Here is a 7,045-nt window from a genome sequence, read left to right on the forward strand (position 1 = left end):
ATGGAAGAAGGAGCTGACATTGGCCAGGTCAGTGCTGGTAACACATCATGTAATGTACTGAACTGGCTTAATGTAGAGATGGTACAAGGTAAGTTAAGTGATATAAATGTAAGCAAATCCCCAGGACCGGATGGACTACACCCAAGAGTTCTTAGAGAGGTAAGTTCAGTAATATCTGTACCCCTGTTCATGATATTTAGATATTCTCTGGTGTCTGGTATTGTGCCAAGGGACTGGCGCAAGGCGAATGTGGTGCCAATCTTCAAAAAGGGCTCTAGGTCTTCCCCAGGAAACTATAGACCGGTAAGTTTAACGTGCATTGTGGGTAAATTGTTTGAAGGACTTATAAGGGATTACATACAGGAATACATAGGGGATAATTGTATTATAAGTGATAGCCAGCATGGGTTTACTAAGGATAGAAATTGTCAAACCAATCTAATTTGCTTTTATGAAGAGGTGAGTAGAAGCCTTGATAGAGGAATGGCTGTGGATATAGTGTTTCTGGATTTTGCTAAAGCGTTTGATACTGTCCCTCACAGACGTCTGACAGGTAAGTTAAGGTCTTTGGGTTTGGAAATTTTAGTTTGTAACTGGATTGAACACTGGCTCATGGATCGTACCCAGAGAGTGGTGGTCAATGATTCGTACTCTGATTGGTCCCCGGTTATTAGTGGTGTACCCCAAGGTTCAGTACTGGGCCTGCTGTTGTTTAATTTATTTATCAATGATATAGAGGATGGTATTAACAGCTCTGTTTCTATCTTTGCAGATGACACCAAGCTTTGTAGCACGGTACAGTCTATAGAGGATGTGTATAGGTTACAAGATGACTTGGATAGACTAAGTGTCTGGGCATCCACTTGGCAAATGAGGTTCAATGTGGATAAATGTAAAGTTATGCATCTGGGTACTAATAACCTGAATGCATCGTATGTCTTAGGGGGGATTAAACTGTCAGAGTCACTGGTAGAGAAGGATCTGGGTGTACTTGTAGATCACAGACTACAGAATAGCATGCAATGTCAGGCTGCTGCTTCCAAAGCCGGCAGGATATTGTCATGTATCAAAAGAGGCATGGACTCAAGGGACAGGGACATAATACTCCCCCTTTATAAATCATTGGTACGGCCTTACCTGGAATATGCTGTTCAGTTTTGGGCACCTGTCCATAAAAGGGACACTGCGGAGTTGGAAAGGGTGCAGAGACGCGCGACTAAACTAATATGGGGCATGGAACATCTTAGCTATGAGGAGCGCTTAAAGGAGTTACAATTGTTTAGTCTTGAGAAGAGACGTTTAAGGGGGGATATGATAAACGTATATAAGTATATTAATGGCCCATACAAAAAATATGGAGAAAAACTGTTCCAGGTTAAACCCCCCCAAAGGACGAGGGGGCACTCCCTCCGTCTGGAGAAGAAAAAGTTTAGTCTCAAGGGGCGACACGCCTTCTTTACCGTGAGGACTGTGAATTTATGGAACGGTCTACCTCAGGAACTGGTCACAGCAGGAACAATTAACAGCTTTAAAACAGGATTAGATACATTCCTGGAACAAAATAAAATTAATGCTTATGAAGAAATATAAAATCTCATCCCTTCCCCAATATCGCGCCACACCCCTACCCCTTAATTCCCTGGTTGAACTTGATGGACATATGTCTTTTTTCGACCATTCTAACTATGTAACTATGTAACTATGACATGGGGGTGTAATTGCTGTTGATTGACCATGCATTGGTACTGTGGTATTGGAATAATTAAAACAAATGTTGCCAGCCAGCCAGCCATTGCAATAATGGATAGAACATCAGCTATGAGGCATTTGTTTGTACAAACTGCTGCTCACAACTAATGTTGTAATATAGTGTCTCCATCTGCTGGTGGTATTGAACAAGCAATAGTGCAATGATAGGGTCTGAAAAAGAAGAAAAAGAAGAAGCAGCAGCATAGGAAAAAAGGAGGAAAGAAGGAAAACATGGAGAGAAGAAAAAAAGAAGGTTAAAAAAAGGTGAAAACATGTTTAAAAAAGTATTTCCATCTCTCTCTCTCTCTATATATATATATGTATATATGTATATATATATATATATATATATATATATATATATATATATATATTTGAAAGAAAAAAAAAATTATATATATATATATATATATATACATATAGAGAGAGAGAAAGAGAAAGATAGATAGATAGATAGATAGATATAGATAGATACACATACATACATACATACATACATACATATGTGTGTATTGTTGGAGTTGCAAACATGGGTGCACTTGACAAACTCAGTGCGGCTATTCCCCATTGAAAGACTGTTGCATCCAGGACCCTTAGCACTGTGATATGCTACTCAATACCACTGGCATGGCCAGGTGTAAACAACATCTGACCTTTGTTGTGTATGTAACCATGGAGATTGTGATGTCACCTAGGCCCACCAAAGAACAGCCTTGTCAGAAGCAGCACTGCCATGAGCAGAAGCAGCAGCACCATAGGTTTTCAAATAAGCTGGATTTAACCAAGACAAGTGAGTTAAATAGGATGCAGGTATGTCCTCTATCCTTACAGCTTCCCGTGGCTGTTGGTTTTATACCGTTTGGGGACAGCCAAGGAGGCGTCAGCAGGCAACACAGGTAAGTGTGTGCTTGTGTGTGTGTGTATTTCCTATGCAGATCCTAAACCCAGTATCAAATGCAAGTAGGAGGAGTAAGAAGGGTTCCTGCCAAAGCCAGGTTATGGATTGCATTTAAAAATGGTCCATCAGAGTGAAATGGACTCCCATCTTCCTGCTTAGCAATAATGATATGGGTTTAGGGCCTGCTGTGTGTACTAGTGGGTGACTGCCACCCAGCCAGAGTGTGTATGGGAGGCTGCCAGCCAGCCTCCCTTCCTACAAGTAGTGATGGTGCATGTGAAGGGGACAGCGTTGGTTCCTCCCCTTTCACAGTTATCACTTCTCATTCTTCCTTTTGGCTGGTATCAAATGTGGTGTCTGTTTATATCAGTTTAATATCTGATATGTTCCCTATCTGGTAGCATATATTAAGTGCACCACCAGGGTTCAGTGTTGAAAAGAAAGATTACCTGTTTATTTGCTGCTGCAGCTGCTTGCTGGCTAGTCCAGTGGGCCCCTACTGCAGGCAAAAGACATTAGGTGGTGCTGCTTGTGTCTGGCCCCTGTTGGAGCGACCAGGCACAGGACTGCTGCTGCTGAATGTCCTCTTTAATTGAATAAGCTCAGCAACCAGCACACCTGTGCAGGTTGGACATGACATGATAGGTAGCTGTCTTTCAGGTAGTGGGTGCTGAATCTTGTTAATTGACATGGGGGTGTCATTGCTGTTGATTGACCATGCATTGGTACTGTGGTATTGGAATAATAAAAACAAATGTTGCCAGCCAACCATCCATTGCAATAATGGATAGGACATCAGCTATGAGGCATTTGTTTGTACAAACTGCTGCTCACAACTAATGTTGTAATATAGTGTCTCCATCTGCTGGTGGTATTGAATAAGCAATAGTGCAATGATAGGGTCTGAAAAAGAAGAAAAATAAGAAGCAGCAGCATAGGAAAAAAGGAGGAAAGAAGGAAAACATGGAGAAAAGAAAAAAAGAAGGTTAAAAAAAAAGGTGAAAACATGTTTAAAAAAGTATTTCCATCTCTCTCTCTCTCTCTCTCTCTATATATATATATATATATATATATATATATATATTTAAAAGAAAAATAAATTATATATATATATATATATATATATATATATATATACATATAGAGAGAGAGAAAGAGATAGATAGATAGATACACATAGATATAGATATAGATATAGATACAGATACATACATACATACATACATACATACATATGTGTGTATTGTTGGAGTTGCAAACATGGGTGCACTTGACAAACTCAGTGCGGCTATTCCCCATTGAAAGATTGTTGCATCCAGGACCCTTAGCACTGTGATATGCTACTCAATACCACTGGCATGGCCTGGTGTAAACAACATCTGACCTTTGTTGTGTATGTAACCATGGAGATTGTGACGTCACCTAGGCCCACCAAAGAACAGCCTTGTCAGAAGCAGCACTGCCATGAGCAGAAGCAGCAGATCCATAGGTTTTCAAATAAGCTGGATTTAACCAAGACAAGTGAGTCCAATAGGATGCAGGTATGTCCTCTATCCTTACAGCTTCCCGTGGCTGTTGGTTTTATACCGTTTGGGGACAGCCAAGGAGGCGTCAGCAGGCAACACAGGTAAGTGTGTGCTTGTGTGTGTGTGTGTGTTTCCTATGCAGATCCTAAACCCAGTATCAAATGCAAGTAGGAGGAGTAAGAAGGGTTCCTGCCAAAGCCAGGTTATGGATTGCATTTAAAAATGGACTCCCATCTTCCTGCTTAGCAATAATGATATGGGTTTAGGGCCTGCTTTGTGTACTGGCGGGTGACTGCCACCCAGCCAGAGTGTGTATGGGAGGCTGCCAGCCAGCCTCCCTTCCTACAAGTAGTGATGGTGCATGTGAAGGGGACAGCGTTGGTTCCTCCCCTTTCACAGTTATCACTTCTCATTCTTCCTTTTGGCTGGTATCAAATGTGGTGTCTGTTTATATCCGATTAATATCTGATATGTCCCCTATCCGGTAGCATATATTAAGTGCACCACCAGGGTTCAGTGTTGGAAAGATTACCTGTTTATTTGCTGCTACTGCTGCAGCTGCTTGCTGGCTAGTCCAGTGGGTCCCTACTGCAGGCAAAAGACAATAGGTGGTGCCGCTTGTGTCTGGCCCCTGTTGGAGCGACCAGGCACAGGACTGCTGCTGCTGAATGTCCTCTTTAATTGAATAAGCTCAGCAACCAGCACACCTGTGCAGGTTGGACATGACATGATATGTAGCTGTCTTTCAGGTAGTGGGTGCTGAATCTTGTTAATTGACATGGGGGTGTCATTGCTGTTGATTGACCATGCATTGGTACTGTGGTATTGGAATAATAAAAACAAATGTTGCCAGCCAACCATCCATTGCAATAATGGATAGGACATCAGCTATGAGGCATTTGTTTGTACAAACTGCTGCTCACAACTAATGTTGTAATATAGTGTCTCCATCTGCTGGTGGTATTGAATAAGCAATAGTGCAATGATAGGGTCTGAAAAAGAAGAAAAATAAGAAGCAGCAGCATAGGAAAAAAGGAGGAAAGAAGGAAAACATGGAGAGAAGAAAAAAAGAAGGTTAAAAAAAAGGTGAAAACATGTTTAAAAAAGTATTTCCATCTCTCTCTCTCTATATATGTATATATATATATATATATATATATATATATATATATATATATATAAAAGAAAAAAAATTATATATATATATATACATACATAAAGAGAGAGTGAAAGAGATAGATAGATAGATAGATAGATAGATAGATATAGATAGATATAGATAGATACACATAGATACACATAGATACACATACATACATACATACATACATACATACATACATACATATGTGTGTATTGTTGGAGTTGCAAACATGGGTGCACTTGACAAACTCAGTGCGGCTATTCCCCATTGAAAGATTGTTGCATCCAGGACCCTTAGCACTGTGATATGCTACTCAATACCACTGACATGGCCAGATGTAAACAACATCTGACCTTTGTTGTGTATGTAACCATGGAGATTGTGATGTCACCTAGGCCCACCAAAGAACAGCCTTGTCAGAAGCAGCACTGCCATGAGCACAAGCAGCAGCACCATAGGTTTTCAAATAAGCTGGATTTAACCAAGACAAGTGAGTCCAATAGGATGCAGGTATGTCCTCTATCCTTACAGTTTCCCGTGGCTGTTGGTTTTATACCGTTTGGGGACAGCCAAGGAGGCGTCAGCAGGCAACATAGGTAAGTGTGTGCTTGTGTGTGTGTGTGTGTGTATTTCCTATGCAGATCCTAAACCCAGTATCAAATGCAAGTAGGAGGAGTAAGAAGGGTTCCTGCCAAAGCCAGGTTATGGATTGCATTTAAAAATGGTCCATCAGAGTGAAATGGACTCCCATCTTCCTGCTTAGCAATAATGATATGGGTTTAGGGCCTGCTGTGTGTACTAGTGGGTGACTGCCACCCAGCCAGAGTGTGTATGGGAGGCTGCCAGCCAGCCTCCCTTCCTACAAGTAGTGATGGTGCATGTGGAGGGGACAGCGTTGGTTCCTCCCCTTTCACAGTTATCACTTCTCATTCTTCCTTTTGGCTGGTATCAAATGTGGTGTCTGTTTATATCAGTTTAATATCTGATATGTCCCCTATCTGGTAGCATATATTAAGTGCACCACCAGGGTTCAGTGTTGGAAAGAAAGATTACCTGTTTATTTACTGCTGCAGCTGCTTGCTGGCTAGTCCAGTGGGCCCCTACTGCAGGCAAAAGACAATAGGTGGTGCCGCTTGTGTCTGGCCCCTGTTGGAGCGACCAGGCACAGGACTGCTGCTGCTGAATGTCCTCTTTAATTGAATAAGCTCAGCAACCAGCACACCTGTGCAGGTTGGACATGACATGATAGGTAGCTGTCTTTCAGGTAGTGGGTGCTGAATCTTGTTAATTGACATGGGGGTGTCATTGCTGTTGATTGACCATGCATTGGTACTGTGGTATTGGAATAATAAAAACAAATGTTGCCAGCCAACCATCCATTGCAATAATGGATAGGACATCAGCTATGAGGCATTTGTTTGTACAAACTGCTGCTCACAACTAATGTTGTAATATAGTGTCTCCATCTGCTGGTGGTATTGAATAAGCAATAGTGCAATGATAGGGTCTGAAAAAGAAGAAAAATAAGAAGCAGCAGCATAGGAAAAAAGGAGGTTAAAAAAAAAGAAGAAAACATGTTTAAAAAAGTATTTCCATCTCTCTTTCTCTCTATATATGTATGTATATATATATATATAAATATATATATATATATATATGTATATATATATATATATATATATATATAAAAGAAAAAAAAATTATATATATATATATATATATATATAT

The 7,045-nt window shown here is 40.6% G+C and overlaps 1 pseudogene; it reads left to right on the forward strand.

Annotated features, from left to right (window-relative positions):
- The first annotated feature begins 2,966 nt into the window (after positions 1 to 2,966).
- On the forward strand, positions 2,967 to 3,069 carry LOC130306735 (U2 spliceosomal RNA; annotated as a pseudogene).
- The last annotated feature ends 3,976 nt before the right edge of the window (positions 3,070 to 7,045 follow it).

Source organism: Hyla sarda, unplaced genomic scaffold, assembly GCF_029499605.1.
Source record: "Hyla sarda isolate aHylSar1 unplaced genomic scaffold, aHylSar1.hap1 scaffold_140, whole genome shotgun sequence".
Classification (NCBI taxonomy): domain Eukaryota; kingdom Metazoa; phylum Chordata; class Amphibia; order Anura; family Hylidae; genus Hyla; species Hyla sarda.